General features: G+C 36.8%; 1 long non-coding RNA gene across 4 annotated transcripts in view; it reads right to left on the bottom strand.

Annotated features, from left to right (window-relative positions):
- Positions 1 to 24277, bottom strand: part of LOC110477204 (uncharacterized) — a 103439-nt gene that overhangs the window by 52624 nt on the left and 26538 nt on the right. For all 4 annotated transcript variants that reach the window (XR_013340103.1, XR_002466545.2, XR_013340102.1 and 1 more), the window contains one exon: positions 4310 to 4377. This is a non-coding gene — a long non-coding RNA (uncharacterized LOC110477204). The remainder of the gene's footprint in view (positions 1 to 4309; positions 4378 to 24277) is intronic.

Below are 24277 nucleotides of genomic sequence, written 5' to 3'. Positions count from 1 at the left end.
CTCTCTCATTTCTCGTGGAGAGTGGGGACAAACAGTCTGGTGCTTTGCTTTCTATGTAAATAGTTTATTTCTCTTACACCTTTTGTCGTTAGTATTGTTGCTGCTACTGCTCATTTTCTTGTTTCATTGCTGTTTCCAGTAAACTGTGCTTATCTCAGCTCGGGATTTTCACCTTTATATGCCTCCAATTCTCAACTCCATCCCTGGAGCAGGAAGGGGGAGGGGAAGGGAGCAAGTAGCATCAGGTTTGGGAGAATCTCGTTGGGAGAACTAAATTAGGGAGCACCATTTCTAAATCACAACACTTTCTCTGATCTCTCTTGTAGCTGGAAGCTGATGGTATCATTCTCACCTCTAACCCCTCTTTTGAATGCAAATAGATGCTATTGGGTGCTAGCAGGTGTTGCTTAATGTTTATGGAAAGCTTTTATATTTTTAGTCCTGCTTGGCGATTGTTTAGGCTCCAGAGCTACAGATCACATCACGTTTGGCACCCAATCTCGTGTTCTGCACAGCCTGAGCTGCACTTTGCTTGGAACTGAGTAGGGGACACATCCCCAGATGACCACCAGAGACCCCAGAGAGGCCCATGCAGGCACAGAAACAAGTACTGCATAAGAGTGTGCAAGATAAATGACTGCGCCTTCGGTGGATGGCAGCTCTGAATCTGGTAGGTGACTTTATGCAGATTTCAACGTATACATTCTTTTGCTTTTTACGCCCTAGTGTGCTTAACTTGTTGAAAACTTCCACCATGGACCCTGCACAGAATAAACAATGTTTCCTCTCTAAAACTGTATCGTTGCCTGTGTTTAGAGAGTTCCTGAAATCTGTCAACTCCACTTGCAAAAACGTCTCCCCATGTCGTCTGGCTCCTGAAGCCTCTGGCTGTATCATCTCATGTCAACACATACGAGCTGGATCATTGAGAGCTGGCAAAGGTTTGAGAGCTTCCAGTGAGGATGCTGTCTTCAGAAAACATTGCTGTTAAAGTTACAAATATATTGGGCATACTGAAACAGTAATTTTTAAAATGCATATTATGGAGATGAGATGGTTTCTCCCCAAATCTGCAAGACAGCCTTTCAGAATATCCTGTTTTCTGAGGATACCAAAGAGGAGGGAGGGCATTCTGAAATGTTCAGGGAACTGATGTAGGTCAGAGTTGCTTGGATTTTCTCTTCTCACTAGAAGTGGTGTTCAGCTTCAAACAGAAAAAAAAGATCACAGCTATTATCTTTATGTGGGAATGAAAATGTGGTTTTGTTACAATTTAGAAATATTTCTAACTACAGATGTTAAAATTGAAGTCCACGTTGGGACTTGGTTTCTCCAAGTTTGTAGAGGCTTTTTGACAAATGTATTTGTCCTGCAGAGAATGCCATAATAATAAAAGAAAGGTGTCAAGTTCTAACATCTCTTTTATCTGGTGTGTCTCAGATTATCATTAACAGCTGAGAAATACTGTCTCTGTCTGTCAGCACATTCTGATTTTCTGTTTTCAGAGAAAAAGGTAGCAAAATGTCTGTCTTCCGGAGGATGAAACTGAATCAGAGACCTCATTTTTAAAAGACTACACCATTTTTCTGTAGCAAAATCAGTAAAGAAATCCATGTTCCCTCATACAAGCTGAGTACTATAGCCATCGGTCTTTATTATTTCTGGATGAATTCACTGGAAGAATCATCTAAATAGTTCAGTTACGTTTCCTGCACATTTTGCACACCTTAATGAAGGCTAGAGGTTACTACAGCAGCTTCTTCCCACTGTAATTTACAAAAAATAGAAATCAAGAACTTGATTTTAATAATAATAATATTTTCATATTAATTTTAATAATTAAAGTAGACAAATCAAGAAAGGTGACATACAGCCTTAGTAGATTAGACCTTTTTTGATCTCAAGATGTGCATATCCCTTTATTCTCTGTCATTCCAAGTTAGTAAGCCAGAATGCAGATAGCTCAATTTAGTTAAGAGGTAGTAGTTATAAAGCAAAACCAAATAAACACACCAACAGGAAATAAAAAACTGAATCCAAAAAATTAAATCTCTCCTTAATTTAACTGTTTTGGGGGGTTTTCCGCAGAGCTATTAATTTGCCGAAAAAGAGAGAAAAACCTGAAAAACAGTTGAAAATACTTTCAGCAAATTCTTCATTGAAATTACACAGAGGAAATGAGCACATTCTGGAAAAACAATGTAAAAGCCAGCAATATAAGAGATAATCACAATTAGCTTCTCATGGGAGGGGAAACCTGAAAAATGTTTCCAGAAAGCTCAGGACAGTGTTGGCTGACTTCTGGTTTTTCAGGAAAAAACTCTCTTAGGATAAAAAGTTGTGAGGCCTGGACTGATCTCCCTCACCAGGCACGTATCCTGGAGCAGGTGGTGGGGTTTCATGGTAGTGGCCATGTTATAGCTGAGAAAAGGGGACACGTGTTGTGTATTTCCTTACAATTTCTGACATTTAGGAAGGATAATAATAGGTTATGTTATGAAAATATTAAGTGGCTAAGGCTGCTGAGGGAGAGAACATCTACTCTTGTATAAAACCATTCTATTCTACCATGGCCACAGTAACAATAAATTCTCAGATATTACTTGCAAAACTTGCTTTAGATTTAGGTCTTTCACACACTGTTTCTGCACTACTATCTTTCAATACAAAAATCAGACCAAGGGCTAAAACATAATCAAGCTAGCTTGTCAAATTTCCTCTTTCTTTTTTAAAAGGGAAACTCTTTTGAAACACAAGATTTTGTATGCCCTGAATAATCCTCAGATCTTTGCAGTCTTCTAAGCTCTTCTCTGAGATGCAGCATAATGTTACCAGCATAATAATCAGTCAAAAGCCTTGTTATACACAGATATGGCACCTGAGTTAAGTACAACAAACAACCTTGTCAATCAAAATTCACATTAAAACGGGAGCTCATGTCAGTTCTATCTTCCCGACAGGTGAATGCAGACAGAAAATTTTACAAACCTTCAGCACATCAAAGAAGTGCACTGCTCTGCTATCTTTTTCCATTTTCTACATCTGCTAAGCCCCCAGAAAAGCCATGAGCCTAAAAGCCTCTCTGGCTTCTTTTCCTTAGTTGAGCTGAAACTTTACATGTGTGAAATACATCTGTACTCTAGTTCTTTCAGAGGATGTGGAGTTTGATTTAAGAATAAGTGCATTGAAATTAAACCCCCCAAAAAAGCAATGTCCTTTTTTGGCCTTAAACACTGCAAAAATCTGCCTTCACTTACTCATAAAAAGAGATTTCACTTCGCATGGGAACTCTTTCTACTGCTGTATCATCACTCAAGAATCAGTCTGAGCTATGTATGTTCACATTAAATACACACAAGTTAGTCTAAATTAAGTTAGAACAAAAATTGGTCCTAAGGTACCTGTGCCTGTGATGGGTGGGCAATTTTGTGTAGGCAATTTCCCACAGACAGATCAACCACTGTATAGGCATTGATACACTTTAATCAGGCATTTTGTCTTGCAGGGAAGGCAGGATTTTGTTGCAACACACATATACCCGCTAGACAAAAAAGTACATTTATTCATGTAACCTCTGCAGTGCAGACAATTCCTAAATACACAACAGCATCCACAGGGCTGTACCAGCTGCAAAGGGATCTTTTCCAGCAAGGTGGAGAAATTGCCTTCAGGAGTAATGGGAAATGCTGGAATGACTAAGCCCCATCTTTTCCCTTGTTCCCAATAGAAAATATGCTGACAGGTGAAGTTAGGAAGCAGACCTCTTCTTCCACTAAAAATTTATGGCTCTGTTGTTGTTTTTTTGACATCACCCAGACATATTCAGTTGGCTCTGGCAAGATGTTACTGGGTGGGAGGACCCACAAGTCTACTTGCTCAAGGCCATTAGGTAAAGCTGCAGCACAGTCAGCGTGTCCTCTGAAGGGGTGCCACAGGTGAGCAGGTGTCACTGAGGCTCACTGCTCCCTTCGCCCACGGTCACGAGAGCAGAGGTGCAGGCATCCAGCTGCGCAGAGGGTGCACATCTGGAGGAGGCTCCATGCAGGGAGAAGCCCTGAGGGTCTTTACTGTCTACTATGGCTTTGTCTCCTGGTGACGCTTTGGGGCAGCTGCTAGTGAAGGATCAATTTCATTAGGGGGAACCTCATGTCAAGATAAGTGTCATTTTACCAAAAGACAAAATTAAACTTTTTACACTCTCACACCAGAGAGGGAGATTAAAATCTGGGGAGTCATTTTCAGTCATAGTGCCTTTTTTTGGTCTGCTACAAAGTGTGTGCACCTGTTTGCAAAAAGACATTTGACTTACCTGGACAGAGCTGATTGTCTTCATAACCTCTTCCTTCTCATTTGTGATCTTGTCTCTAAAGGCTGCTTCTGAAACAAGAATTTATGTCCTGTAGCTCAGCATATCACATCCATAATTGCAAACAACAGAACTGAAAATTGCATTTACGTCCAATGCATGCCTGGATCATTTTCTACACAAGAAATAATTAATTTTCCAGGGAGCTTTTCCATCAAATTATATGGTTGCTTTGAGAATTAAATTCCCTTTCTTTTCTTCTAGAAAATCATTAGAGATTAGAGAGATGAGAGAATAAAGTGGACAAGAATCATGCTTTTCACTTCAGCTAACAGTATGTTAGAGCTGTACTTGATCATCAAAGCCCCCTAAAACAATTTAGAGACAAAAAGCTGGGTTTCACATGAAATCTGAAGCTTTTGTGATTTGAAGAACTTGAGTGCTTTTTGATTGTGTTTTGAATCAACTTTTCTTGTATTAGTTCAAAAGTTATTGTTATAATCATATGCAGAAAATAATGCTAAATTAATTCCATAAAATTTTATGAGTGAAATTATACAACATAGTAATGAAATGCAAATATCCTTGTTCATTAGTCTCATCCATTTCAATTGTACCTACAGTACATTTCTCAGCGGGAACTGTTAATTATACAGCAGCATGTAGAAAGGCATATATTCTATTAATTAAATAGCCACATTATGCGGCTGTGTGCTGCATTATGCCTGGCAAATTCAACGTAGCATACATTACTGTTTTTATTAGATCAAGATAATTTTCTGTTTATGGAATTTGGGATGAATAAAGTGTCACTTTGGTGTTCACTACAAGTAGCAAATGAAGAACAGTCCAGTGTTCCACTGATAGCAATATTCTCCAAAAGAAAACCTCTGCATGAAATTTCACAAAACCATGATCCTTCAAAGAGCTTTTTGCAGTACATGGAACAGTCCATGCAGACCACACTGAAAAACTGAAGCATGTAGGAAGATTAGAGGGTTGGACAGAGAAAAAAGGACTGGCAGAATTGAGCCATCCAATTTTTCAGCCAACCCCTACTCAAGTTGATCCAATACTGAATATAATTTGTTTGCAAAGATCACTTGGCTAACTTACCCACTAGCCAGTGCCTTCAAGAACTTTGAGTGCTCTAAAGATTAAGCTGCTGCATACACATTAAAAAACTTGTCATGTATGTCATGTATGTGGTATGCTCACATGCACAGAAAACAAAGACTGATTACTGAAAGGTGTTTGTGAAACTTTCTTCTTCCGTCATACATGATGCATATCCTTTATGATGCCTCAAAGCTAGTTTCTTACTAGGATTTTGAACATGTAAGGTTAATGGAGGTTTACTTCAGTAATTAGAGGGAGTATCCCCAAGGCCCTCTTAAAAATGCTGGAATCAATGGCACAAGTGAAGCAGAAAGAAGTTTACTTCAACAAACCTACTCAGTTTAAAATGTCAGCTTTCCTTTACATATAAAATAGAGCACTTCACACTGTAGGTTATGCTACAAAGAGTAAGGACGAGGCAAATTTATATCTTACAATGTGCTCTCAGGTTACTGAAGTCTTCTCTTTCCTCTAAAACACCATGATGTAAGGTGTGTCAACCAACAATATTTGAAGAAAAATCACCATTTGCATCTGCAGATGATTAAGGATTTCAGATTCCTTGAAGATTCGTAGCAGTGACATCAGAACACCCGGAAAATTGACACCTATCTCTGACAGGAAATTAGGTTTTAGGCTCTTTACCTGATCAATGGACACAGACTCTTCTGGGACTGAACAATTCTGTAAGAAATCATGCTTCAGTTCCTGTATTTGGAGGAAATGCTGCAGCCTGTGCTGACAATTCCCAGAGGGCTTTAACCAGTAACCTGTCTCACAAAGTGCTGGTGGCCATACAATTCCATCTCCACCCTCTGTGTTTCAAAGCAGCAAGGCCTCCTGTTCCTCGCACTGGGCTGAAGGTTGGCCACAGCTGTTCAGCATCTTCTGGTTATGCCCCAGAGGTCAGGTCCCCTGGGCTACAGAGTTGGACCCCCTTTTATGGAAACCTCTTATGCATATCTGTTATACCTGTTATGCTATCAGACCATTCTTGCTCTGTGAATGTCAGGCCACATTTGTCACTTCATTTATATGTGGTCTGTCACTCTGGACCTGAAAGGGTTTATTTTGCACATAAATGGAATTTATTTTTTCCCATGGATGCAGAGACACACAGCTCCTGTACAGGAAGGAACATAGTCATCATGTATGATACAAGGCAAAACATTTTAAATTATTTTGAAGACACATTTTTTGTTGCTTCCTTGTGTATCAAATGTGCTCCTAAAGTGGCTCTAGTTTTTCACTCTTAATAGACATTTTGATATGCAGTGGGTGTAATGCCTTTCACACTGCAGTGAGGACTGCAGCCGTGATAGTCATGTCTAGTTTCTCCACTGATTTATAAGTGAGTTGTAAAACTTTGTTCTAGTTTCAAAACAAAAGAACATTTATTTTTAAAAGCAACTGTTTAAAACACAACTTCACATATAAATGCATCAAAACTACATTGTGCCAGTTTGCTGGACTCCCTTTATAGAAAACATATGTTTTTAAAAACCTTTCCTTTCTTGAACATTGTGTCTAGATTGATAATTATCTAAATTAATCAAAAGCTACTCAGACTTGAGGTCTGGATTCACTTGAATAAGATCATTGTTCTGAATAATGTTAACGGCTCAACAGTTAGCAGGACAATTAATTCAATAACTTTTTGTATGCTGGCTCAACACATTGATCCTGACAAGCCATAATGAGCTCATGATGGATACAATATCATTCAGCTCACCACTGCATGACCTATTTAATCTGACACTTGAATTAAATTCTGATTTTTTAACAACAGATATTCAAAATGAGGAAAGATTTTTTACACACTAGTAAGTCAAAGTAATGTTCTTCTATTTTCCCTAGGTTTGTCTTGACATTTGTCTATGAAGAAAACACGGTACAGCTAAGGATCATTGCAGTTACCTACTCTGAACTAATACATCAAACAATCCATAGCATTTAGGGATGTTTCCATATCTGTACCTTATAGCACATGGCACAGGCTTTTCCCAGACCCTGGAGGACAGCTGCTTATCTGTTGTGGCAGCCAATCCATTATGATCTCCCTTATCATTTTTACTACAGCACCAAGAGCAAATAGAGTAATCACAACTGTAGCAGGGATTGCTACAGGAAGGTGAAATTAAACTGCAGAATTCATATGGGAAGAGAGAAACACACAGCACTATTCCCAAGAGCAGCACCAATTTTCAGTGGAATATCAAAGGACCCCAAAGGACGCAAAGGGTTTACATCTTCAAGACACATAGTTTTCAGAAAAGAGAAACTTACATTCCTACTTTTGAGAAAGGGACATTTGTTAAATTTTAAACAGTCTACATGAAATTAAAGCTGACCCTTTTTCTCCTACTTCCATAGTTCATAAATCAAAGTCAGACAAGGAATTGATTGTCAGCAATTGAAGCCCTCAATTGTAATAAGTAAACAGATAGATAAATAATATGTATATAAATAAACACATCAAACTTAATGACATTTCACTGCAATTTTATTAAAGCTGTAAACTAGAACAATTGCCTATAATGTCAGCCAGATTTATTATTCACTCTGACATGGTCACCCAATATCAGCATGGTCTGCTGCAGGGAGGCATTCTCATAATGACAGAGTTGAAAGCACAGCCATTGATTGTGGTTCTCTTTCCCAGGTTCAATGAAGAAACCGCCTTCTTTTTTTCTTCTTCTTGGGGCTTTCTTCATAATCACCCTTGCAGCAGTGCACAGTGAGTGCACTTTTCATTTCATGTCAGTACAAATATTGCCTCTTCACATGGGATTATATTTTGCTTTTTTTTCTTATGACGGAGGGGAAGGGAAGGGAAGGGAAGGGAAGGGAAGGGAAGGGAAGGGAAGGGAAGGGAAGGGAAGGGAAGGGAAGGGAAGGGAAGGGAAGGGAAGGGAAGGGAAGGGAAGGGAAGGGAAGGGAAGGGAAGGGAAGGGAAGGGAAGGGAAGGGAAGGGAAGGGAAGGGAAGGGAAGGGAAGGGAAGGGAAGGGAAGGGAAGGGAAGGGAAGGGAAGGGAAGGGAAGGGAAGGGGTGCTTAATCATCAGAGTGAAAGGAGATCTTGAATGGAGTTCAGTGATATGTGCTGACATCTGCATTGTTTAACATACTACTAAGTAGTCTGGAAAGGAGCAGACAATGAAGAGGCAGCTTTTCTTGAGCTACTCATCTCTAACAGGTTATAGCAGAGCTAAAAAGTTTCAGTAAAGATCAAAGTCAAGGAGCAGTTTCTGTACCAAAAATAACTAAGTAGAATAGGACTCTTTGGAGGGTAAAAGAAAAGACCATGGGGAATAAGACAGAGTTCTTTAATATCAGAAGTGTCATAGAGAGGGTGTATAAGAATTGATTTGCCATTAACTCTCCCAAGAAAATAAATGGGAATGTGAAATTAAACTCTGAAGAAGGCAGTCCAGAACTAAGAGAGTTGTTCTTCATACAGTCACTTAAGCTACAGTACTGCTGGCCACAAGGTGCTGTAGAGTGTAAACATTTACAGGACTTCCAGGAGAGATTAGCAAAGCTCACAGAAGAGATCCTCACTATGCTATAAAATAGAGAAAATACAGCTGTCTCCACAAGCCCTTGAGCTGCAAATAACTGGATGGCAGGGAAATAATTTTGGGAGCCATATTTACCTTCTTCCTACACTCTTCTTTCCACATCTGCTTTTGGTCATTGTCAGAGACAGAATGCTGGGCAATATGGATTGACCTCCAGACTGGCTCTTCATGGGTCCTCTGCCACTCTGAATTCAGCTGGGGTCCACATATCAGCCCTGCTCCTTTCTACAAGGTCATAATGCAAGGTATCCTATCACGTCTTTCTTCCTGCTCTAAATTGACTTGACAGATTGCAGCTGCCCTTTCAGCCTTTTGAATGATAGAATACATAGGTAACTTCAAAATGCAATAGGTAACTCCAAGAATACTGGCAAAATGAAGCTGCAAATTTGAGATTGAATGGCATTGTGTACTCAAAGTAGTATTGTATACATTTCCTATGTATATGGTACAAAACTCTTTCCCTCTATAAACATTTTCCAAAGATCCAAATCAGAGTCACCTGGTAATCTAGTTGTTATGTACAGTACAATTACCACAGAAAAGCTTTGGTTGGGAAAGAAAGTAGAATATATTACTTGGGTTGTTAAATACTGAAGGAAAATAAAACATATGAAAGAATTCAAAGAAACAAATCATATTCAGTAGTCTTTACTTATACAGAAGTACAATATTTAAATGTCTATACTCCAATTTGCATTTTAATATACTACTTTAATACTAATTTTAGTTGTTTTTACTATTTTTAGTGATGGAAAATGACCACTAAAATAGGCACTGAAAACTGCAAAATCAAATTCTATACCAATTTGCATTACCAAACAGATCCTTGGAGATTCCCCCTTGAAAAGCCACAGCAGATGGGCAAATTGACAGTGAAAACCTGTCACAAACTTTAGGTCTGTATCTAATTTTCCCATGCCAGAACCAATCCTGAATAATGTAGCTAAGAACCGTGTTTACTGTTAGAATCATGCAAAACTGTAGGAGCTCTCGTTCATGTCAGGGCAATAGGATATTCCATTAAAAGTGCTGTATGTTTCTACTCAATATGCAGTGTGAGCTTCCCTTGGGACTAGAAATCAAAATAAAAATAGGAGAAATAGGCAGGTTTCCAACCAACCAAACACACTAAGTTATAGAGTGAATTCTAAGTCATGTTTTTGATGCATTGATCAGAATTAGTGCTAAATAAATACTACAAAACACATGCAGAACACAGGAGATTTTAAACTAGCTCATTCTGTGCTAGTTCCACACTGAACTACTTTTTCATAAATATTATAATGAATGGTTCAGACAGATGAGCATTCAGTCTTGGACTATTATTGGAAAATTCACACATTTGAAGACCTTGAACAAGAAGGCTGGCAGGATCACAACATAAAGATATAAACATGAACATTTCCCTCAGAATCTGAACATTGAGTACCTCTAAATCTTTGCTGTGTAACCATTTATTTCTCATAAAAATAGAAAGTATCATTTTATAAACAACTGTTCACAACATAATTCTTTGCTATTCAAACAGAGGTTAAATTGCTCATGTTTGGTGGTAATAAGCTTGGCAGTAATGAGACTGCATTTGGAAGTGTCATTGTGCCTGTTAAAGTCCAGAAGACATTAAAAGTGGTGCATTAGTCTGCTACAACCTACTAACTGACCCAATAAAATGTTTAGCTCAAAAATCAAAAGTAAATGGAATTAATGGTAATGGTCCAAAGTCACTATCAGTGACTCCCTCATGCATCTGGCATCTGGCAAGACAACAAAAACACACAACAATTAAAGCCCAGCATCATTGAAGCTAACAGAGAGCTCTGGAGAACTTTGTTGTTGGAATGGAGATCTCTTTTACATGAAACATAAGATTCCATGGAATTACATAATTCTGTGCCAGAAAGTAAATCTACAGAGCACTTGGTGGCCCTTACAGATCCAGCTTCTCAGACTGCCAAGGATGGTTCACTCTGATTTTTTTTTGAGGGGGAAGGTAAACCCTATTTGGAGACTCATATATAAAATGAAAGTATTAGTAAAAAACAGAGGAGAAAATTGGAAGACTGACACATCACAGCTACACATTTATTTATAGTTTATGTCTTCAATTTTATAGTCAATGTTTTTTAAAATATCTGTTTGCAGTGTTGTTTGCCATCCCTACAGAAAAAATAATGCAAAATTTAAAAATGCAGTACCATCTATAGCTAAAGTTTTGTTAGCTCTCTGATTTCAGCTCCATTCAAAAATAAGAGACTGGTTTATGTCAGCTGGTAAATTTTCTGTCTGAGACAATTCCCCATAACCCAGGAGACCCCGACTCTCATCTGCTTTCTCATTAAAACATTTTATCTCCATGTGAGAAAATTAATAGTTAGTTTGTACAAAGTGGACAACATTTGACTGCAGTTAAGAGACACTTGCCACCATAATTCTCCACATAATTATTCTCTAGCATAAACTACAAACAAATTTTCATGCAGTTCCTCAGACATTTAGTGTGCACGTTCTGAAGGTATCATTTTCATTTCAGTGTACCAAAGGGTAAAAACCTCACTATTTTTTTAAAGACCTGTGTTATTTTATGGTCAATCCTACTCCAAAGCTGCCATCTGCTAGTTCTTTACCAATTGCCATGTCATTACTTTCATAGAAGGAAGCCACTAATGCTAAACTGTCCCATTAATTGGATCATTCATTCAGCAACTGGATATTTTGCAAATTATATCAGCCAGGATTTTTTTGTGGTTTATAAGCTGTGGATCTCAAGCCACTATCTCTCAGTGAGATATCTTTTTGTATCATTTGTGTTAAATGCAACCTAAAGACAAAGAAATCTTCTAAACAGATTTGGAAGGGAAAATTCTGTCGAGAGCCTCATGTCAGCTATGAAAACATGAGAAAACAAGCCAGATAAAAGAATGGAAGTAGGGCTGGTAATGAACAGAAGCACACTTTTCCCATCACTGGATCTAATTTTGCCTATTTTTAAACATGTAGAAGTTTTAATTTATTTTCCCTATCCTACACACTTAGGATGTTTCATCAGAATTACACGGGAAAAGAACTCTCAAAAAAAAGTCTGACACTGTTCACAGCAAGAAAAGCTGTGGTTGCTCTGGTACTGTGTTGACTTCTATGTAACCAGGCTTTTGTCAGAAGAGACAAGAACAGCTTCTCTGCAAACACTTCAGACAGCAACAGACCTGCTCTAAAACATGTTCCTGATTGAATTCCTTTATTTTAACATTGTCTATTGAAGTCAAAAAGAGAGTATTTTCAAGGATTATGCACAGTGTGTAGAATGTGACTTGCAGAAGACAAACAGATCACAGGTGGTTTTAATAGCCTACAAGTGTGGGCCGGTGTGGAAAATAATATAGTTCTGCAGGAGAGGCATGTTCTGACTATGGTGCACTGAAAGAACCATTAGTCTTTTAATAGGACATTGGCTTCTGTTTCTCTCCTCTCCAGTGCCATCTGAAGCATTAAGATGTGGCTAGTTATGTGATTAATAATAGGAAGCACTCCATCACCTTCAAGGAATTGGAAACTTCTGGACTTACTAGAAAGGTGGGTAATGAAATCACCACCATCAAATTTACCTTAGAAACTTAACAAGATTCCTTGATCTACTGGTAATGTCACCAGACTGTAACATAACCTGGGAGTGGTCAGGGAAAGAGAAATTTAACATTGCTGCTTATTCAAAGTACTAAGACTGAAACATGCATCTTAAAGCTTTTATTTAATGAAGAATAATAAGGATAACAAGGATTTCTGCATATGCAAGTATGCATTCATTCAAATACTTGTCTGCAGCTTCCCAAAATGTTCATAAATCCCTCAAATATTTCTGCATTAAATCACATGCCAGCATATACAATGTCTCCATGTTCAGTGAAGAACACTCTGTACATCAACCTTTAGAGTTAAAGGAAAGAGAAGAAAAGTAATTGTGCTCTTGGCATACAAATATGGTTTGCCAAGAAAGAAACAAGAACATTACAAAAAAATCCTCTCAATCACTCAGGTCTTTACTCCAGGGTCAAATGAACTTTTTCTAAGACCCGAGTACACATTCTTTTTTAATTTTTCCCAGGTCATTACTCTTTATGTCCAAATTACATCTCTTGACAAACTTGAACTTTGCAGCTAGAAAGCAAAATTTATTTCTTCCATAATTAGTTAGAGTTTTGCTGCCCATTCCTGTGCAAACACAAATTTAACTGGCTTCCTTCTTTTGCTTCTTATTTCTAATTAGCCAACATAATAATGCCTTCCCTTTAGAAAAGGAGCACTGAACAGTGTTTACTGGAAAAAGCTGGTCCTCCTTCCTATTCCCAGTGCAGCTATTTAACTTTTTCTTGTCTTTGCCAAGGGCAGAACATATATCACATTCATATCCTGTTGCCCAGAATCCTGTTAAGTAAGTTTGCTTGATACTATAAAGTATAATTTTAAAAATCCTTAACCTAAATTAATCATTTAAGTCTAACATTATAAATACCCCTTTAAATATCAGGAATTCTTGTCAGCAGTTGCAAACCAGCTAACCGAGATTATTTTTCAGTTTTGTGGTTGTTAATAATTAAGCATTATGTAACAATGCCAGAAGAATACCTTTCATTCTGATAATAGGAACAGAATTTGTAGTTTAAGGGCTTTTCTGAGACTTAGAATACCAGAATTCAGAGCTAAGCTCTGCTAAAGGCTTTTCTTGTGAACCAGCTCCTCTGATGCCACTGAAACTATTTGTGTGTCGAATTGGAACTGTCATAGCTCAACCACCTGTGTTGTGGTCCATATAGATACACTAGGCAATGGTAGACAGCACTCACAAGAACAGTGGTGCTAAGCACCTAGAGGCATTATGAACCAATTTTATCTTTCCCAATTTTTCATCACTATATGAATAAATTTCAGAAATATATGAAATGCCAAATCCAAGTATTTTATCAGTTATCTTTGAAATTATGACAAAATGTTATGATATGTTGCCTTATATACAGATGCATAATCTGTCATTGTTTCATTATATACAGTCCAGGAGAACATATGTTTGATATATGAACAGCATTTAAAAAGAAATAGCACCTTGACTGAGAAGCACTGGAAATTTGAATGGTTAATGAGCATTTAAACTAGGGCTGTGCTTTATTTGTCTTTGTGTACCAAGAAATCTACAGTGACAATCATCCTGTTTGGGAACTTGACTACCCTTAGTGTTTCCAAAACCAGTTTCTACAGAATAGCAAGCACTTTCTCTGGTTCAGTTTAAGCCTTTTAGCTTTTATCACAATGTAGGTCACCAAGCTGCTGTTGATCTTCTAAAAGCTGCAGGTCCTCTTCTTTAGAACTTCACCTTTTCTAGCATTTCCCATTTGCATATACATAGCTTATTATAGTCAAGTCCAGGAATTTTCCCTTTCTCTGATTGATTAACATTGTGTCTGATTCATCCTATTGCTCCAATTAATCAACATTTCACATTCTAATCTTCCCAAGTGCTTGTAGTTTTCCTGCCCTTGCTTTTTTGGGGTATTTTTCCCCTGAAAATTAAATAAGGTCATTCTCTAGTCTGCTGTCCAAACCCTTAATGAAAACAACAAGTAATACTTAATTTGAGAAACTTTGCTTTGCTCCTCTTATCAGTGTGTGGACAACAGATAGCTACTCTCAGTATGAATTTTCAGCCACTTGCTTACACATTCCCTAACCTTTCTGTATCTCAGTTATGAAAATGCTGTGCAAGAGAATCAAATTCTGTTGAAAGTTAATTTGCTTCCTTCTCCAGAAAGCATGACCCTCATATTGTAAGAAGAATTTAGGTGGTTTGAATTTCATTAATTCTAAACAGCAGAGACACGCTATAAAATGAAATTAAGTTTTTCTAAGGCCTTGGAAATGGCCACTTATTATGACTGAGTGAAAACTGGTCTTGAAAATGCTACCAGATACCTAAACCAAAAGATGCTTTCCTTACATTATCTGAGTTAGATGAAGCCCTCTTATTGAGACACTTAAAAGAAAAGCATCTAGACAAACTTTGATGGCTAATCTCAGCAGTTGCCATGATTGCACCAATGATTTCTGGTTATTGAGCAAAATCTTATCAGTAGACAAATGCTGTAGGTGCCTTTGTAACTTAAAAAGTATAGGTATAAACAGTAACAACTCTACAGTTTTTAATCACACATTTCATTATGTCCCCTTCCTGATAACCATTGAACTTAAAAATATAGGGGTATATTGATATATCTAGAGCCATATTTTGCAATAAACTTAGAAGAAACCACCAAGAACAATCACACACTTTAGGATTCACTATTAAAACAAATATTCTGCCTGTGGACCATTTATTTTATGAGCAACAATACTTGGAATTACTTAAGTTAGTTTGAGTTGTCTTCTTTTGCCTATTGCAATTTGAAACTTTTGACTGCTCCTTTCTTTGTCCACAATGTTTTCACAGTTTACTTCTGAAACAGTCATCACTCAAAGCCAGGAGTCAGAGAGTTGGCTTCACTTTCTGTCACTTAACTGCTCAGTTTTGTACATCACCCTAAATAGGTTCTGCCAGAGCTTCTTACACATCCATTTGTCCATGAGCGTGTGCAACTGCTCCCTCTTTGTGCATGATTCGAGCAATCTCTGAGGCTACTACTGCCCATTTTTCTTTATCCCAAATTGTGTAAACACAAGTTTTATTTTTTTAGAGATCATGGAACTGCTCGTCACCTACATCAATCAGTATTATAGGCAGAGCAACAAAGTTCAATTTTTTGTCATTACCTATCCCTGCAAAGAACTGCATATGAAAAGATGAAAGTGGAGGTTCTGTGCAGGGTCAGAAGATGGAAATATGGATGAAGCTCTGTAAAGCTCTTGTTAGCCTTGAATAAAAAAGATGAATTTTTTTTAAATATTCAGTTTCATGTTTCTAACATGTACAAGGTTAAAAACCTGCCTCCCCAGTTTTGAAAGAATAGAAAACCTGAGAAAAGTTTTTCTATGGAAAGACTCCTTGAACCAGATTTTCATAAGTCTGAAATTGTTAGACTTTTCTGGCTAGTAACTGTTACTTTTCTGCCTAGCAACTGTGTGCTGCTCACACAGAGAGCACCCTGTCATCCTCACTGTGAGGTGCAAACACTTTGTGAGATGCTGCATTTGGATGACCACTTTAATTAGTCATTTTAATAACAGACTGGCCACTACAGTGAATAATAATAAACACCTTCCCATCTGCTGGATTTTAAAGACAAGAAGGCGTGTTGCTCCCTCCCAATCTCAACTCTACACACCAGCTAATCTATCCATCTTTCTACTTGTCATTCACCCAGCTAAAGAACACAGTAATTCCTGTCCCTAATAGGCAAGATAGGAGCAGTAAGGACAGAACAACACTGCTGATTGTGGTAGTAAGAGAGAACCTGTCAAACCATCAACAACAGACACAAGGTAAAAGAAGGTTCCAGAAACTACCACCTGGTTCAAAGCCAACATATACATTTTATTATCTCCTCTGTCTGGTTTAATATTCAGTTTCACTTCAGCTGGATGTAATAACCTACATTATACCCAACTTGCCAGGTACATACAACAAAATCACTTTGTCTCCAAAGGAGGAAGTTCCCTGCAGTTGCTGTCTATGTTTTTGGCAGGAATTCACTGACCTTGACTGTAACCACCTAGTAACAAATTGATCACTGCCATAGAATTATTATTTTTTTCTAAAATTCATGAAATCTTATGAACTATGAGGAAAGGATCAAAGTAAATTCATCAATTAAATCAGCTATGTAGATTTAATACTATATATATAGTATACTATACTATATATATACTATATATAGTATAGTATATATAGATATATATACTATATATAGTATAGTATATATAGTATACTATATACACTATACTATATATACTATACTATTATACTATACAAATCAAGAGGACTGTTTAAGAAAGAATGGTCTTGAAAGGTCTGAAGTCCATGCATTACTCAGACTAAGCAAAAGAAAGCCCATTTTAACTTTCATGTATTAAAATAGGATGCAAACTTACAACAAGAAAAAGTGATACTAATTGTCTCAGTCCTTAATCGAAATCCAATAGCATGCACAAAAAATATTAAATGAAAAAATATTGAAGATTCAGAATTAAGTGCAATTTTTAGTAATCCTAGAATTGTGGCTGTTATGAAGTTATGGTCTAAAGATAGATACATGTAGAAGGATGCTTTTCTCAAAAGATATGGTACTCAATACTGATTTTTTTTGGAAGTACAACTCTTTCTCTGCTCTTTCTGAGAAGATTTGTGAATTCAATTTACTGTTTTATAGCAAGAATTCTGTGTCTATTCAAGCCCTTAGCTTAAGAACTATTGAGAAATAAATGAGATGTTAATTCTGATGTACAATACTGATAATTGTAATCTCCTGCAATCCACACAGATTGTTTTTCATAGAGTGTGGGTTTGGGGTTTTGTTTTGTTTGTTATTGTTGTTGGTTAGTTGATGGGGGTTTTTATTATCCCTGCTCCATCTTCTTAAGTACAGTAAATGAGAAAAAGATTTTGTACAAATCCTGTGCCTTAAATATTCTGTCTAAGGAGTGAAGAAAAAAAAAAATCATGTGAAGAGCTAACTCTCCTTGGCAAGTGCAGCTTTCACCAGGCTCAACAGGATATTGTGACAATGAAACAATGGCAACACAAAACATCAAAGTTTAAAAGAATGAGATGATTTTCTATACAAATGATAGGACATGGACCTTTTAGCTCAGGAAATGAGATTAAGATTTTGTCCAAACAAATCCCAACCTGACAGCACATCATCTGAAAGTGCTGTCATTTTGATAGCATTCAGTGAAGAGTCTTGGTAGCAGCATTGGAAATCACAACCTCAAACTAGAGGAATTCAGGCACTGAAGGAAAACGTTGTCTTCTTTTTACTTTCTTTTTTTCTTAAGGAAAAAAATATCTTAGTTTTCTCACAGGAAGATAGCTTGGGGAAGCTGGATCATCAAACAGTGCAGAACAAATGAGCAGAGCAGAAAGGAATCTGTGAGGATTGGAAATACCTGTCCATGGCAGAGAGATGGAGCAGGTGTCTGTGAGAAAGCAGGACAGAGATCAGGTGGAACATTCTCTAGAGCTGTAACTTGCACAGCAGGGGAGAAGCTGGATCATGAGAGGAAAAAAGAGCTGCTTGCTAATGTTTGTCTGAAGTTCTGCTCGTGGCTAAATGTGCTTCCCTCTTGCCTGCCTTTGACTCTGCCTGCATCTCCAACATGGTGCAATTTCCCAGGCTAAACCACTGCTGCAGGGAATCCCTTTTTTGAGGCACATAATCACATCTTTGTCAAGTATTTATATATGGACCAAAAAGAGAAGCTATATGTGAATCAAAAAGGAAGCTAGTGAGAAATTGAAAACTGAGCACCCAGTATTTTAAGTAATCTTCTAAGCAGTTTTATTTAACTTGTTCCTCATGTTGGAACATTTGTTTTGTTTGTGGTCACAACCTTGTCAGTTTGGAAGGTAATTACTCACTTTTTCATCTAGCCCTTTAGTACAATTAATATCTCACTAAATGAATTTTAAAACCATATTAAAATATCTTCTTTCCAGTGTAGATTTTACAGCTGCTGGCTAAGAATCAGACTTCTCAAACTTGCATATTTCTTCTATTTATTTTACTTATTAAAAAATTCTTAATGAATTTCAGACTTTAAGATATTATGTGGATAGAGGTTGAAGTAAGCATTGACATTTGTGTGTTTGCAGGACTATTATTACCTTACAGATGTTTACATGTGAAGAAAAGTGGAGAATTTCTTCTCAACAGTCATGAATTTCTGCCAAGGCTTCAACATAGCAAAACTCATTAAAGTAATTGGTTTCATAATTATAATGAAGTTAAAATAATCTTGCATTCTTCCACATAAATAGTATTTTAGTGCAGAATTGTAAGTTCAGGAATAAAGCTAACACAATATTTAGCCTTTTTAAACAGAATTTTGGTCACAAGCAATATCAGGAAGACTCTAAGTGTCAATACTCTTTCACCTTTCAGCTTTAATGCAAATTATAACTGACTGCTGTGATGTACTAAGCAGCCCAAAGCAGGGGAGGGCCTAGGGCCATTGCTCCTTATTAGCATATTTTGTCAATGCCATCTGATGCATTCCAATGAACTTCTAACCTCTTGCTCTCAAAGAGTTTGGATATATCCGTTCCTCTAATTTTTATGCAAATTACTGATCAATTCTAGGAATAGATTACACAGGTTGGGGGACTCCGACCTTTCTAGTACTTTCTAGTACTGTTTGCCTATCTTTTCAATACTCTTTTACATAACCTAAGGTGAATTATAAGACTGAATAACTATAAAAACAAGAGACAGTCCATGTGATTATTTTCTCAAAAAAATTATGGAATTAAAACCCTAAATAATATTTGGTATTATTTATTTGCTCTACCAATCCAAATACTGGATTTTAGCTACAGTCAAGTCCGAATTCCTCTTTGAGATAAGATTTAGGTATTTTATATTAAACATTAGTGAACCTATCAATATACACAGATATCCATCCATGGGCAATGTTAATAATAATGATCTTATTCTACAACTACAGGAAAAAACCCACAGGCAAATAGGTTTTCATTTTAGTTATGGAAACATATCTTTACACATCAGAGCTTCCTCTTTTATGATACATGCCCTTCTACTCATCCTGGTGGCTCTTCCCTGGGCTCACTCCAGTTTGTCCGTGCTTCTTTTGTACTAGAAGGCCCAGAACTTATCCCAGCACTCCAGGCAGGGTGCAACCAGTGCTGCACAGGCAGGACTAATCACCCTCCTTGGCCTCCCAGGCACATGGTGATGCTATGCCATGTACATCATTTGGTAACAGGCAACTCGGCCAAATTAGTTCTGATGCAGCAATTTTCACCTTCTCCTCACATAAGTAATATTTCTGTTTCTGCACTTCTACAGATAGAAATAATGTTAGGTCATAAAAAATGGAATTGCTCAAACAAATAATTTTTTCCTTCTCCCACTTTTCTCCTTTAGTCACCAATATTTTTTAAGCAACTACTCTGAGATTCCTAGTCTGTAGCTCTCTGCTGAATGCACAGTTTTAAGCACTCAGCTGTTCACAGTTTTTCATCTCCATGATTATAAAAACCATATTTAGCTTTGTGAGTCATGTGGAAAGACTTAGCAGCCAAGATGCTTTATTCTTGGGAAGGTATCTCTAAAATTGGGACTTACCAAATTGCAGGCTGGAGATTCATTTCTATGTTGCTCTAGACATGGTAATGAAATGCTGATTAGACTTTCCTTGGATTTTGAAAGCCTGGCATATGAGACCTCCAGAAGATATCCTAGGTTCAAACATAGTGTACCCAGCCATGCAACTTCAAACTACTCATGAGTAATTCTACAAAATACTGAAACTCTTAAATTATTACCTGTTATTGTCATTTTACTTTGAGAAAACAGATTCTACAGAGTGAGTTAGCTATTGCACAGTTTAATCACATTTTCCCATCTTTTATTTCCTCATCTCTCTTTGCTTTTTTTTTTTTTTTTTTTTTTTTTTTTTTTTTTTTTTTTTTGAGGGACTTCTTGATATTTTGGTCAGCATTTAATTGCAGTAGGATTTAAAACATCTCTCATAGCTTCAAAATTATAGTTTTGAATTAAAAGGTATACTGGAGAAGCCAGGAATAAAAATGCTCAGCAATTGAGATAAAATCATTAAAATGAGTATTCTGTCACCATAGTAACCTTTCTTCCAGAAATTTGTGCAGGAAAAAACCTAACATGCTCTACAGTCATGAAAGTGCATCTAATTATGGGTTATTCCTGACACCAGTGATGAGCACTTACACATAAAATTCACTGTACTGATTTGGGGTTTTTTTAATATATTTTATGTATTTTATGAATTTTTATGTATTTTATTTGTTTTGGGTTTTTTTTTGAGTAAAGAGTCTTATAGACTAGTCCTAATACATTAAATATTTTTTCTAATACAAATTTTATACCTGTTTTAGCATACATAAAATAAATCATAATATCATCTTTATCACAGTGCATATCTCTATACTTACAATTATTTCCTTGTAAAATGCATAAGTTTTTCAGCTTAATTGTTCGGTATTATCAAATATTAATTAAGATAACTTCTTCCTTTTTCATAATAAATATTGCAACTTTTCCTGAGCCTGCTTCTTTTGGAGCTATTCATTTTCAGCAAGGGTTGTAGAGATAGATTTAGCCTTGATTTGAAACATGATCTTATAAAGAGTTGTGCATATTCTTAATATCATAGGTGGATTTATTAAAAAGGTCTGTACCTCCTTGCTTTATAGGGCATAAATTAACAAAAGACAAGGTACTTTTCCTCCAGGAAAAAAATGGCAATATGTTCAATGTGCACAGACAAGTCTTCAAATTAAATTTGACTTTTCAGAGAATTCAACATGTTCTATTAAAAAGGTCATTTGAAAAGGACATTGCATACTGGCAAAACAGCACTGTTTAAATAGTGTGAAGAAAGATGGCACTGCTTAATATATTATTCAAAGTGCACAAGTAGTATATTTCATTGCTAAAACTTTCAGCCTATAAGAAAAACATATTAATGAATATCTTTTAAATTATATTTTTTGCAGGACATCATCACAGCCTAGATAGACACATTTTAGGACTGATCTTTTCCCATGTGAACTGAGAAGCTCTAATGAAGATATATTACAATCGCATAAGAATCAATTATGTCTTTGTGAGCCAAAGTTTTTCTGAACTTATCAATTGCCACATTTTTACACTTGCCTTCTGTGACCATTTAAGAGAAAAGCAATAAAGTTTCCTACAACATGTCAATAAACTGTATAAAAAAGTTCCAAAATTGTTACAGTTTCATATGGCTTTTGAAGGAACAAAATTCTTTGAAAATAAAAATCAGGTGAATCTTTTGAAGTGGATCTATAATTTAAACACTGTAGGAGTATTAAACATTAAAAATCTCCAAGCATCTCAGAAATACATCTTCTCCTAACATGCCTAACAAGTCCTTAGACACTTATTAAAGTGCAACAGAGAGACTGTAGCTCTGTGACATTTTTCTTCCAAGAGATTGCTTAACCAGTGTTATATCCAAGTTGGATCGGAAAAGGACAAAGCCTGGCCTTATTCTAGTGCCTGAGCAACTGGCGTGATTAAGGCTAGCCCCACATCAGAAAACAGAAGGACTGAATTTTAAAAAAAGGCAAAAGACTGATGTCGTGCTGTGAGCTTCAACCAATGACAAAGGTAAGGGCTTCTCTGCTATGACCTTTGTGAAGGGTTGTGGCTAATTTACCTGTTCTCTTTAAAACACTGAGGGGAGAACTTGGACAGAAAAAAAGCAACAAAAGAGCAAAATCATTAAATGGGTCTGAAAGCAGAGATAGGATTCTGGAGAGAGGCAAAATGGCAATTTTATGCATAGCTAAGGGAAGAAAAAAAAAGCAAGCATTCTGCTAAGATGGAAGAGGATGTGTTATGCTGAACTGTGTGCCTCCAGAGAAGAGAACCTATGTATAACCAAAACTTCAATAAAAATCAAAGAAATTTTGTAACACCAATGTAGGATTAAGAAGCAGGCATTCTTCATTCAACCAGATGCACCAGGGCATATCTCCTCCAAAATATTGTGCATGATGAGTTCCTGTTTATATACTGTATTGTACATACATATTCCTTGTTTGTTCCAGAATAAACATACATATGATAATCAATTTCCTGAAATCATTAATATATTTTTCTTCCCCTTTATGGATGCATTTTTCTGTACTGAGAGTCCCTTTGGTGGTCAGTCTCTCTGATGAAGTAAGTTTAAAGTGAGGCAAAACATGCTGAATAGCAAGAAAACCCAGTATCGTAAAAATTTTATCCAAGGGGTTAGGTCAGCAGTTGAAAAATACTGGATCATCCTCAAAACTAATGATGAAATCTAGACCATGCTGTGAATCAGGTCATTCAGTAGGCTAGAAGACAATTCAGTGTAGGTGGAAAAAATGGATGCAGTATAAATAAGGTTGCAGAACACAGAAGTCATCAACCCTTGTGACAGGGATTGGCATAGCTGACACAATCCAGATTGTATCAACTCAAATCTATCAGCTTGCCACAGGAATGCATTGCTTTCCTCCATAAAATGGGTCAGTGAAGGTAACACTTCCCAAGGTAAGCATAAAACTGGTGACAGTAGAAATGAATGACATAAGGAGACCAATTTATCCTCAGACCAACTGAGAGTTGTAGACCTTCAGTAGTAAGGTTGCAGTACAGTGGATGTTAGGAAACCACAAGAATGACATGAAAGCCTACAAAGTGAAAGCCTGCAAAGACATTTTAAGAGCATTTACACATTCATCAGATTGAGAAACCATCCACTGTTAGACAACAAATGACAGCTAATACCTTTAAACTGCATAGTGCCTGGTTAGAGTCTGTTTGCATATGCTAAATGCCAAAACAAGAGTCCCAACACTGGCTCCTAGTCTGATTAGCACAGGTTCTGAATAGAATGCATGAGGCACAGCAAGCTGAAGCACTTGCAGTAAGGTACAAGTAAACCAAATGGTAATTGAAATGCAGCACTGATGGTCCTTCCTGAGAACTATTAGCTAAAAACTTTAACAGGAATTTTAGTTCAAGTCTTTGGTCTTTTGTCTTCATGGGCCAGCTGTTCAAATCAAATTATTTGTCTATAGAACTTCAAGAATGGCAAAGAAGATATGTGGTAAATAGGTGAAGATTTCCAATTATTCAACACCTTCCAACTGCTTAGCTTTGTACTCTTTATTCTACCAAAATTCTGTTTTCTACAAGACCATTTCATTCCAAGTCTTTGTATATAAGAGATTTTAAGTAAGAGTGCTTTAGATAGCTGCAGAAAACAAGTATACAGAGCTTCCAGAGGTTCAGTGAAAGCACCAGATTATTTTTCAGAGTCAGTGTGTTCTTATTCTATGGAGTCTGACAAAAAGCTTATTGTTTCTATTGGCTGAATCAAAAGCACGTAAATATGAAGTATGCTCTTTACAAAATTTTAATCAGGTGTATAAGTCCTTTAATAAAAGGAGCTTTGCATTTCAACAGAAAGCAACAGAAAACTTCTAAAAAATGAATGATACAAAACACCACAGTGTCTTTGAAACAATTTGATACTATTTATTAGAACAAAGATTTTTGCATTGGGTC

The sequence above is a fragment of the Lonchura striata genome, chromosome 6 (assembly GCF_046129695.1).
Source record: "Lonchura striata isolate bLonStr1 chromosome 6, bLonStr1.mat, whole genome shotgun sequence".
NCBI lineage: Eukaryota > Metazoa > Chordata > Aves > Passeriformes > Estrildidae > Lonchura > Lonchura striata.
Note: the sequence above shows the minus strand (reverse complement) of the source record. Positions and strands in the feature narration are given on the sequence as shown.